The sequence below is a fragment of the Cyprinodon tularosa genome, unplaced genomic scaffold (genome assembly GCF_016077235.1).
Source record: "Cyprinodon tularosa strain WSP-4 unplaced genomic scaffold, ASM1607723v1 ctg1578, whole genome shotgun sequence".
NCBI classification, from domain to species: Eukaryota; Metazoa; Chordata; class Actinopteri; order Cyprinodontiformes; family Cyprinodontidae; genus Cyprinodon; species Cyprinodon tularosa.
Window position 1 is genome coordinate 1 of NW_024038414.1, and position 12,664 is coordinate 12,664.

At 38.4% G+C, this 12,664-nt stretch overlaps 3 non-coding genes across 3 annotated transcripts; 1 reads left to right on the forward strand and 2 right to left on the reverse strand.

The window, feature by feature from the left end:
* Positions 1-1,783: 1,783 nt before the first annotated feature.
* trnad-guc lies at positions 1,784-1,855 on the reverse strand. Its single transcript has one exon. It is a non-coding gene; the product is annotated as a tRNA-Asp (tRNA).
* Positions 1,856-9,003: 7,148 nt separating this feature from the next.
* trnav-aac lies at positions 9,004-9,076 on the reverse strand. The gene has a single exon. It is a non-coding gene; the product is annotated as a tRNA-Val (tRNA).
* A 944-nt stretch (positions 9,077-10,020) lies between these two features.
* Positions 10,021-10,092, forward strand: trnad-guc. The gene has a single exon. It is a non-coding gene; the product is annotated as a tRNA-Asp (tRNA).
* The last annotated feature ends 2,572 nt before the right edge of the window (positions 10,093-12,664 follow it).

Below are 12,664 nucleotides of genomic sequence, written 5' to 3' on the forward strand. Positions count from 1 at the left end.
AGGGGGAAAAAACAGTGCTCCACTTTTTGTTTGCACAGCTCTCTCCAAAGACGCGTCTTTGCCTCTCTTTTCTATTTTTCTCTATGTCAGGTAATGGAATGTATGTCTCTGTTGTTCTGCAGTTTCTGGTGTAGGTTTGTGCATTGTCTTATTTCTAAAGTGTATGCATTGTCTTATATTGGATTAAACTCTGTAATTCTGTGACGTCAACACGCCTTGCTGATTTTCATATTACCAAACGCAGCTCGCCGGGTGGACCTGGAGAGGGAAGAAAATGAAAAGCCAACCTTTTTCCAAAGTTAACTATGTTAGAATATTTTCTTCCTTTACACAAGAAAAAGCGGAAAGCTTGTCTTGACATCTAGAATTCTTAGGGTCATCTGGCCAAGATAAGCTTTCACAGACAGCTTGTGGAATGCGGGGGCCTCACCATAAATTCTCATGAACAAACTTAAATTCAGTAATCTGGTTCAAGGAAAGGTTATCTTCACAAACTTGTTCAAAATTAAGAAATATGTTCAAAATGAGAGTGTTCAACATACCTTTTACACATGCCATAAGATTAACTGTATTAAAGACTAAAAATAATCATTTTTCTTTAACAATCCTAACATCTTTTTGTCAGTGTGTCCACGCCAGTAATAGTACTATTTCTGTCCAGTATTTGTTTTCATGGCAACACCTCCAAAAGTCATTTCAATAAATACAGCTATGTATAAATTCAGCTGCTCTCAGTTAGGTATCAATTGAAGACACGATCCAGATCATACCCAGCCAGTCAGCCACTGGTAATGGCTGTATCTTTTTCTTACATTCTTCAGTGAAAATATCGCAATGCATCGCAATATTTCAGTTATCATGATGCATCGTGATAGAATCGCATTGTGGCATGTGAATCGTGATTCGAATCGAATCGTGACTTCTTTGCCAATACCCACCCTTAATCCCAGTACCCAATCAGTATACTTGTATGTCGCATTTACATAATCAGACAAGCACTTATTAACTCACTTAAGCTATTAGTCTCTTTTATCATTTAATTGTCGCTAAATCCCATCATTTTGCAGTTAAAATGCAAACAAATAATGCAGACTTTATTTTCTTTTTGTTAACTAATAAGATAACAGCCTGTGCTAAACTTTAATGCTACGTTCAGACCAGACTGTGCGCTGCAAGAGCAGCAAAAACGCATGTGCTGCTTCATTTTTGATGCTTGTACAAGTTTAGTTCTGACACGCGGCTGAGGCATCTTTGTTGCTCGGGCTGTGAGGTTGAAAAGTGGTTCTGGGCGGAGCTACCCTTTCCTTTCTATGTCTGTAACAATGGCAGCTATATTTGCTGTGATCAGTGGGTAAAAAGTAGTTTTAATATGTATTTAAGTGAGAAAGTCCACCTGAAACTTCATCTGTGCTGTCGGTTCATATAGATTACCGTCCTGCCTTCAAATATTATTTGCTCGATTTGCGCGTTCCGCATGTCAGATGCTCAGAAGCGTAAGACGCGCAGCTTCAGCTGCGGGATGTTTTGCTGCGCCTTCATGCGCGTCAACTATTGACTTTGCATGTAAACTAGCGGCTCCCCCTGCCTCTGCTGTTTTAGGGGTGAACGTAGCATAACAAAACAGCCTAGAAAATAGCCTGTGTTTAAGAAGTCAGTAGTAAAGGAGCACAACAGGGTACTCGCATCTTATCTTTGGAGGTTTAATACAAAGAGTTTGCAAAAATATTATCAGGGCTAACTTTATGTTCTCTATGTTCAAGGAGTAATGGAAGAAAAACCAATCCTCCCCGTCGGGGAATCGAACCCAGGTCTCCCGCGTGACAGGCGGGGATACTCACCACTATACTAACGAGGAGTGAGGTATTCATCCTCGAGACATGTGACGGGTTTTTTCTAGAAGTGTTTATCTAGCTGCGCAAGTGTTTAGCTAAAGAGCCCTGTACAGTTTCCCATTCATTTTCTATGGTAGTCCTAATCCACTACGGATGTAATACATTATATTACCACCACGTGATTTGGCGCTGTTTCTTCTTATTTAGTGGCAAAGACAGAATACTGTATTTACCAAGGAGCATTTTTGGAAACACAAATGCAACACAGATCTATTTAATGGATCCATGACATTTAAAAATATTTTAGTTGTGAATGATGGATGACAAATAAAATATGGATCATTTTAACACTTGTGAGGGCATCATTTTTTAGTTGTTGATTTTACAATCCACTCCCATAAAAGAGGTATCTGTTTGTAAAATTAATTTCTTGAACTAAACCCAAATATATTGTGTTGATTTCTAGTAAAGTCTCAAAATAATGTAATAACTCCAGTTTTCAAGACACACAAAGATGTGTTACCTACATTATAGGAGGTCTCAAACCTATATCCTATGACCTTTAACTACTTCATTATACTTTCAGCTAGAAACGCCATTCAACTTTTAAAATCTATCACTGTTTAACTCTGCTTTTTGCTAATTTTAATTTTATTTTTTGCTAACCAAAATTGTTTAAATCGGTTGAAAACTGCATGATTAGTTAAAGTCAGAAAAATGAAAAGAGCAAAACAATAAGTGGGATTTCATAAGCATTCCCACTTATCCTGTTGGATCTTAGTGCTGCATTTGATACAGTTGACCATAATATTCTTTTAGAAAGACTTGAATATTTTGTTGGAATTAAAGGAACAGCACTAGACTGGTTTAAATCTTATCTATCTGATCGAATTCAGTTTGTTCATGTTAATGATAGATCTTCAACACGCTCAAAGGTTACCTGTGGAGTACCACAGGGATCAGTGCTAGGACCAATTCTCTTTACTTTATACATGCTCCCAATTGGTAGAATTATTAGACAGCATGGGATTAATTTCCACTGTTATGCTGATGATACCCAGCTATATCTGTCTATAAATCCAGATGAAGCTAACCCATTACATAGATTACAGGCATGTCTTGAAGACATAAAAACCTGGATGACTCTTAACTTTCTGCTTCTGAATGCAGACAAAACAGAAGTTATAGTCTTTGGACCAGAGTCTCTGAAAAAGAAACTGATTAGCCAGTCACTTCATTTGGATGGGATTAAACTGATTTCAGATAATAAAGTAAAAAATCTTGGTGTTGTTTTTGATCAGGACCTGTCATTTAGGTCCCATATCAAGGAGGTTTCTAGAATTTCCTTCTTTCATCTGAGGAACATTGCAAAAATTAGAAATATCCTGTCCAGGGGTGATGCTGAGAAACTAGTCCATGCATTTGTTACTTCAAGGCTGGACTATTGTAATTCTTTACTATCAGGAAGTCCACAAACTGTAGTTAAAAGCCTTCAGCTGATCCAAAATGCTGCAGCCAGAGTTCTAATGAAAATTAAAAAGAGAGATCATATCTCGCCTATCCTGGCTTCTCTTCATTGGCTTCCTGTTAAATCAAGAATAGAATTTAAAATCCTCCTTCTCACATATAAAGCCTTAAATGGCCAAGCTCCATCTTATATCAGAGATCTGATTGTTCCTTATGTTCCTAACAGAGCACTTCGCTCTCAATCTGCAGGTTTACTAGTGGTTCCTAGAATTTCTAAAAGTAGAATGGGAGGCAGATCTTTTAGTTATCAGGCTCCTCTCCTGTGGAACCAACTACCAGTTTTAGTCCGTGAGGCAGACACCCTGTCTACTTTTAAGGCTAGGCTTAAAACTTTCCTTTTTGATAAAGCTTATAGTTAGAGTGGCTCAGGTTATCCTGAGCTATCTCTATAGTTATGCTGCTATAGGCTTAGACTGCTGGAGGACATAGGGACCCCCATTTCATCATTCTGCTTCATTCTCTCTCTGTTCTCCTATTCTGCAGAATCTGTTAGTTCAATCTCTAACCTTCTGCTCTCTCTGCTTTTCCTCAGAGTAGCTTTGCCTCGTCTGTTCCTGTTTGGCTGTGACGTCATCCTGGAAAGAAACATCAGCTGTGCTGCTTCTATCAACACCCTTGTTTATAGATGTTGGAGATCGGCCTGTTTTCCAGTGTGGTCCTGTTTCTCTGACCGTGACTGAGTGGATGTCCTTTCTTCGTCCTCTGGCATGGGAGCTGCCTTGGAGCTCGTCTGCCTGGCTGTGTGTTTCCTGGACGGGGCCGCCTTTTACAGCTGCTTTTTGTATCTCTGCTTCTGTCTCCTTGAACCCCAGTCGGCCTCGGCAGATGGCCGCTCACACTGAGCCTGGTTCTGCTGGAGGTTTCTTCCTGTTAAAAGGGAGTTTTTCCTCTCCACTGTCGCTACAAGCATGCTTAGTGTGGGGGATTGTATTTGAGTCAATGAGTCAATGCAATCAACTGGTTTTCCTTAGATAGAAAACTTTGTATCAAATTGATCTGGTTGAACTGTAAAGTGCCTTGAGATGACATGTGTTGTGAATTTGGCGCTATATAAATAAACTGAATTGAATTATTGTTGATTATACTTGTTGATTATACTTGATTATGTGCCTCGATGATATATGTATCACTGCTCATTAGCAAAATGGTAGTAAACATTTTCATATGTTCTTCAGGTAATTTCTGCTTTTTTCATTCAGCAGAAACGTTCTCACTTTTTCTAGCAGTGTATCTTCTTTGCTTTGTCGAGTCCCTGATTTGTATTTCCATCACTGTTTCCGTAGTGTAGTGGTTATCACGTTCGCCTAACACGCGAAGGCCAGCCGCGTATAGGTGTAAAACGCTGACAGCCTAAAAAAAATGTGACGTGGGTTCGACTCCCGGTCTTGGCATGAACCTATATTGATTAACCCAACCTTTTCTGTTTGTTATGATTATGTTCCAATCAATAATATTCTAAAGAAATCATGCTACTACTAATGAGGTGTTTATTATTATTTTAAAGGACGAAAATGCTTAGATTTCAGTAATATGAATTGCAGGAGCTATTACAGGTTGTAGCATCAGTGTTTTCTCTAAATTCTTGAACTAAGCAGCTATAATGATCCTTTAGTTTACATTTAATTAGAATAGGATTTTCTTGATGTGTCTTGAAACCAGTAAGTATTTTAAAACCTTACCAGAAAGCAACGTGATACATTTGCTTTTACCTCAATATCTTTTGTCTTCTACAGAGATCTTTATGGTAGATCTAAGCATTGTGTAAATTGTTTAATGATATGCAATTAAACCAAGCAAATTTGTTCTTTTTTTTTTTTATTCAAAAAAGGGAACAACAGTTCAAATTCACACACACACACATATATATATATATATATATATATATATATATATATATATATATGTGAATAACATTATGCTATATACAATATACATTGTGTATATTAGAATGTAGTGTTCAAAAGGAAAAGCATGTCAGGGAAAAAAAAAAACCTAGAGCAAATGTTATGGCATGCTTCCTGTGAAATATTTACATTTGTAAACCTCCCATATTGACAGTATACTCAGATTATTTTGTAGATATATTGAAACCTATAGAATAATAACAAAAATACCTATATAAACTTTACAGAAACATGTGCATTACTTTTTCCTCTCAGCCACCCACCGCTGTTTTTCTGCCTCATAGAAAGGAGACTCTGAAAACTCCTTCCAACCCATTTCCCTCACCATATCATGTGACTGGTAAATGGACAGAATTTTTGATGGACAATATATATATTTTCCTGGCACTCCAGGGAACCCAGTGTGAATATGTGGACTGTTTGGCCCCTGTTTCAGGTCTTTGCGACAAAATCTGCAAAGTCGGCCTGTTGCCTGGGATTGTGTCCTTTTTCTCTTCTTTTCTGTTTTTTCCTCAACCCGTTTCTTTGTTTCCTGCAGTTCCATTTGAAAGAATTCTGTGGAGGAAAATTCTTCTTCTTCTTTGATGCAGTCTGTTCCTACCATCTTCAGCACTGTCAGCAAAGGAAAGGCCTCACTTTGCAGAGGGGGAAGCTGCACTTGTGCTGGAATCTGAAAAGGAGTGTTGTTGTTACTTATGACTTCAGTATAACTATAAGACAACATATAAAGTAGTTAAGTTTATCCAGACACTGTCGTCTTTTCAACAGACATATGCTTAAAGATGGATTGAAACAAACCTTTAAACTCAGATGTTTTTGCACCCTCTGTTTCCTTCAGTAGAAATGAGAGCTGTGATGGAAGGGCTACAGGCGTCTTTTGTGGGATTGCCAGTGCTGTAAATGGTCAGAAGAAGATAAAGGATTTTGTTTAGCATAACAAAACATTAAAAGCATCATATTTTTCTCAGAACAGAATTTTAAATCTCTTTACCATCACCTGTTGAGGATTCTGGACCGATGCAGCAGAAGTCCTGGACACCGTTGCAGTTGGACCTAATTAAAGAAAATGTATTATTCACCATATAAATCACAGCTGAACACAGCAGATTATTTTAGTCAAAACTCAAAAACGTGTACTTTTATTCCTCCTGCTTATTAGACCTCTAAAAAAATTTTAAAGGTAATTTCCAGATATGTAAAATGAAACTATGCCAGCTCTAAGCAGGAGGAATAACATCACTTAAGTAAACAAACATGCCAGTTAGTAGTAACAAGGAAAAAAAAGAAAAAGTAAACATGCAGAATGAAAATGTATACTCACCAACACCAGGAACTACTCCATCAAGTCATAGTCCTTTGGCATGCAGAATAACAGTGGCAAAAAGTGACATTGTAACAGGAACCTGACTGGAACATGGCCAGAACAAAAGAACATAGTGAGTTAAGTCTCAGTTTTGGAGGGTTATTCATCATAAGAGAGAATAACACCCCAGTCCTGAAACCCCTTATTTAAGAAAAAACCTGTCTTTGCTCTGGAACATGGTTTGGGCACTGGGGTTCCTTCTTTTTCTGCTGACCCTGCATACACAAAAACAAAATATAGGAGTGTGACAATTGGAAGCAAAATACATTTTAGAACTTGATCTAGTGTAACTGCAAGGTAATTACGGCTCTGACTCAGGAGCTTAGAGGGGGAGATGCTCAGCATTGCTGCTTCCAGTTCATCATCCTCCTGAACCCCTATGAGGGACACAAAAATTATGCCACACAAAAAGATAACTAAAGGACTAATTTGGAAGGTATATACAATTTTCAAGGAATGTTCATTCTTATATCTTAAAACTTTTAATATTATATTAGTTGCTTACCCAGAGGTTTATGTGGCACACTGGTTTTTATTTTTGGAGGACAAGAAGATAATTTTTTCTGGAGCAAGTACTGCTGCAGTTTTTTCATTCTAGTCCCTGGAAGGCAGCTCTTCTTTAGAATAAAATCAGCATACCCATCTTCTCTTGTGTCCCAAATGTCCTTCCAAGTGCTCTTGGCCCGAGATTCATAACCAACCAGCTGATCATTTACAGAGGTTGTTGCATTGGTGCCTCTGTTGGTCTCATAATCCAGAACATCTTGGATCTCTTTAAAACTCATATTTCACAAAGGTAAGGAGGTTCACCTTGGGAAGGCTCTCGGTCAGGCAGATCCCAGCTTCCTCCTCCTTTTGTTGGTTTCGGATGATATAGATTGTGTAACCCACATCATTTTCCAGAAGCCAGCGGAAGCACTTCCCTTTATACTTTCCAAATTGGAGGCTGTAATCTCCCAGCACTTCCAGAGCATCTGTGACATCCCCACCTCGCTGACGAACCACAGACAAAGCGTTTTCTCTCACAGCATCCTCCCTTTTTGGATCTGATTTGTCACACAGGCTGGGATCATTCTTTGTCTTTTTGGCCTCAGGGGAGGGATCCTGCAGAAGAAACCCAAGAGGTCCCTTGCGGAAAACAACACTTAGTTTTCCGGGTTAAAAGATAGTCTTCTTCTGCATCTTGGCCTTGTGGAGAGAAAAAAAAAATAGAGATGGATCATGTATTTTAGAAAATACCTAAAAATCTTTTAAATAAATTATCTATTACTAAATGTATTTACAGAGGGAACATTCACAACAAATATTCTCTTAAGTCACTTAATTATATTCATTTTTTTTTTCATAATACATACATTCTAATTGATCCAAGTTATCACACAGTAAATGAACTCACTTATCTTTTTCAACATACTTCAAAAAGGTTTTTGATAGACAGATGATACAATTTCTATATTTTTTAATTTATTGTATTGTAATCAGATCTTCACTGAAATACATTGAGCACAAACTGCTATAACTACCGTTTCTAAGGCACCGTTGCTACAAAACACCAGCATGATCTTTGTTCAGTGTTAGGGTAAAATACGGCCACATCGGACATACATTAAACTATAACCTTTTATTGGCTACATAAGAAGAAGAACCAGCAGACAATGAAAAGCGGTAAGTAACGCCACCGTAGCAAGCATAGATGCGGCGTTTTTCCAATGTATTAAAATTCGGCCGAAAAAAAACGTGATCAAACACGATCAACATGTCCCAGAGCTTTATAAGTTGCAATCAATATAACTTACCTTTTGAATGTGTGAAAGATGAATTGAATAATCGATCTTCTTTGCTCTCCTCTTGGTCTTTTTAAAGCCGGTTATCTTTTCAAACAACGCGGGTAAGCAAGAAACTGCGTCACTTCCGCATAGAAAGCTACGCTCATACGTGTGAACAGCGCCATGGGGGTATAGTGGTCAGAAATATATTGCATCCGTAGTGTTAAGAACTACCATAGAGAATGAATGGGAAAAGTTAAGAGAGTTAAGCTTAACTATTTTCGCTCCCCGCGCGAAAGGTCCCCGGTTCGAAACCGGGCGGAAACATACTTTTAGTCACACCTTGCTTATGATCACGTGGGAATTTTACCAATGTGTTTGATGAATACCACCAGCGCCATCTCCCGGCGCTGAGTCCGACGTGTGGTTTTTGTGTGTGTGTTGAGCTGCAGCTCAGTAGAACAACTGAAAATATCTTAGAATGTATGCCCCTCTTTATGCAGCTTTACAGTTTCTTCTCTCTTCTGCGGTCTAAAGGTTGTGCTGCATTTTTCCTGATTGAAGTCTAACTGGTGGGGAGCCCCACTCAGTAGAGTGATAAAATATGATTCTGTTTCCGCCCGGTTTCGAACCGGGGACCTTTCGCGTGTTAGGCGAACGTGATAACCACTACACTACGGAAACAGTGATGGAAATATAAATCAGGGACTGGTCAAAGTAAAGAAGATACACTGCTAGAAAAAGTGAGAACGTTTCTGCTGAATGAAAAAAGCAGAAATTACCTGAAGAACATATGAAAATGTTTACTACCACTTTGCTAATGAGCAGTGATACATATATCATCGAGGCACATAATCAAGTATAATCAACAAGTATAATCAACAATAAGTGGGAATGCTTATGAAATCCCACTTATTGTTTTGCTCTTTTCATTTTTCTGACTTTAACTAATCATGCAGTTTTCAACCGATTTAAACAATTTTGGTTAGCAAAAAATAAAATTAAAAATTAGCAAAAAGCAGAGTTAAACAGTGATAGATTTTAAAAGTTGAATGGCGTTTCTAGCTGAAAGTATAATGAAGTAGTTAAAGGTCATAGGATATAGGTTTGAGACCTCCTATAATGTAGGTAACACATCTTTGTGTGTCTTGAAAACTGGAGTTATTACATTATTTTGAGACTTTACTAGAAATCAACACAATATATTTGGGTTTAGTTCAAGAAATTAATTTTACAAACAGATACCTCTTTTATGGGAGTGGATTGTAAAATCAACAACTAAAAAATGATGCCCTCACAAGTGTTAAAATGATCCATATTTTATTTGTCATCCATCATTCACAACTAAAATATTTTTAAATGTCATGGATCCATTAAATAGATCTGTGTTGCATTTGTGTTTCCAAAAATGCTCCTTGGTAAATACAGTATTCTGTCTTTGCCACTAAATAAGAAGAAACAGCGCCAAATCACGTGGTGGTAATATAATGTATTACATCCGTAGTGGATTAGGACTACCATAGAAAATGAATGGGAAACTGTACAGGGCTCTTTAGCTAAACACTTGCGCAGCTAGATAAACACTTCTAGAAAAAACCACTCACATGTCTCGAGGATGAATACCTCACTCCTCGTTAGTATAGTGGTGAGTATCCCCGCCTGTCACGCGGGAGACCGGGGTTCGATTCCCCGACGGGGAGGATTGGTTTTTCTTCCATTACTCCTTGAACATAGAGAACATAAAGTTAGCCCTGATAATATTTTTGCAAACTCTTTGTATTAAACCTCCAAAGATAAGATGCGAGTACCCTGTTGTGCTCCTTTACTACTGACTTCTTAAACACAGGCTATTTTCTAGGCTGTTTTGTTATGCTACGTTCACCCCTAAAACAGCAGAGGCAGGGGGAGCCGCTAGTTTACATGCAAAGTCAATAGTTGACGCGCATGAAGGCGCAGCAAAACATCCCGCAGCTGAAGCTGCGCGTCTTACGCTTCTGAGCATCTGACATGCGGAACGCGCAAATCGAGCAAATAATATTTGAAGGCAGGACGGTAATCTATATGAACCGACAGCACAGATGAAGTTTCAGGTGGACTTTCTCACTTAAATACATATTAAAACTACTTTTTACCCACTGATCACAGCAAATATAGCTGCCATTGTTACAGACATAGAAAGGAAAGGGTAGCTCCGCCCAGAACCACTTTTCAACCTCACAGCCCGAGCAACAAAGATGCCTCAGCCGCGTGTCAGAACTAAACTTGTACAAGCATCAAAAATGAAGCAGCACATGCGTTTTTGCTGCTCTTGCAGCGCACAGTCTGGTCTGAACGTAGCATTAAAGTTTAGCACAGGCTGTTATCTTATTAGTTAACAAAAAGAAAATAAAGTCTGCATTATTTGTTTGCATTTTAACTGCAAAATGATGGGATTTAGCGACAATTAAATGATAAAAAAGACTAATAGCTTAAGTGAGTTAATAAGTGCTTGTCTGATTATGTAAATGCGACATACAAGTATACTGATTGGGTACTGGGATTAAGGGTGGGTATTGGCAAAGAAGTCACGATTCGATTCGAATCACGATTCACATGCCACAATGCGATTCTATCACGATGCATCATGATAACTGAAATATTGCGATGCATTGCGATATTTTCACTGAAGAGTGTAAGAAAAAGATACAGCCATTACCAGTGGCTGACTGGCTGGGTATGATCTGGATCGTGTCTTCAATTGATACCTAACTGAGAGCAGCTGAATTTATACATAGCTGTATTTATTGAAATGACTTTTGGAGGTGTTGCCATGAAAACAAATACTGGACAGAAATAGTACTATTACTGGCGTGGACACACTGACAAAAAGATGTTAGGATTGTTAAAGAAAAATGATTATTTTTAGTCTTTAATACAGTTAATCTTATGGCATGTGTAAAAGGTATGTTGAACACTCTCATTTTGAACATATTTCTTAATTTTGAACAACTTTGTGAAGATAACCTTTCCTTGAACCAGATTACTGAATTTAAGTTTGTTCATGAGAATTTATGGTGAGGCCCCCGCATTCCACAAGCTGTCTGTGAAAGCTTATCTTGGCCAGATGACCCTAAGAATTCTAGATGCCAAGACAAGCTTTCCGCTTTTTCTTGTTAAAACAAAGAAGCGAATGACCCCAGATGTTTGCAGTAAATTAGGTGAAGCTCTAGGCAGTGTCAGAGATGGCTCCTGGTTGGAGGAGCAAAAGCCAGCCTTATTTGAATAAATTAAATACAAGAGGATAAAGCTTTCTACATAGAAGTAACAATTCAGATTTGCTCTTGCAACTCTCCAAAGATGTCTTTGTACGTCTTTGCTTTCTTCTCTCCATTTATGTCAGGTAATTGAATGTATGTCTCTGTTGTTCTGCAGTTTCTGGTGTAGGTTTGTGCATTGTCTTATTTCTAAGTTTATGCATTGTCTTATTTTGGATTAAACTCTGTAATTCTGTGATGTCAACACGCCTTGCTGGTTTTCCTTGTGGCAACACGCAGCTCGAAAAGCCAACCTTTTTCCAAAGTTAACTATTTTAGAATATTTTCTTCCTTAACAATTGGGGGCTCGTCCGGGATTGGAATCTCGGCGGGCGGCTGTTTGGTCCTGATTGATCCGTTTCAGCCCGACGCTTCGGTGTGGTAAGACAGTATTTGATTATTTTTTAGTTGTCTGAAGCGCCGTGTGGTCAGACCGGGGCTGATTTGCTGTGTGCGGCCTCACAGAATTCAGAAGCTGCAGAGGTAGAGAGAATCCCTCTATGCCTCCCTATGCGGAAGTGACGCAGTTTCTTGCTTACCCGCGTTGTTTGAAAAGATAACCGGCTTTAAAAAGACCAAGAGGAGAGCAAAGAAGATCGATTATTCAATTCATCTTTCACACATTCAAAAGGTAAGTTATATTGATTGCAACTTATAAAGCTCTGGGACATGTTGATCGTGTTTGTTTTTTTTTCGGCCGAATTTTAATACATTGGAAAAACGCCGCATCTATGCTTGCTACGGTGGCGTTACTTACTAGTGATGGGTTGATGAGGCGTCATGAAACGTTTCGACACATTACCAAACTGTATTGATACTGTGTCGATACTGTGTCACTGAATACTGACACCTGGTGGACATTAAAAATCCCTACAGGCAACCTAGTTGACAGAGTTAACTGACACTGATTTGATGACCTATTATATACAATAATATGATGCAATTCATTGTATGATGCATTGTATTATTATTAAAACAT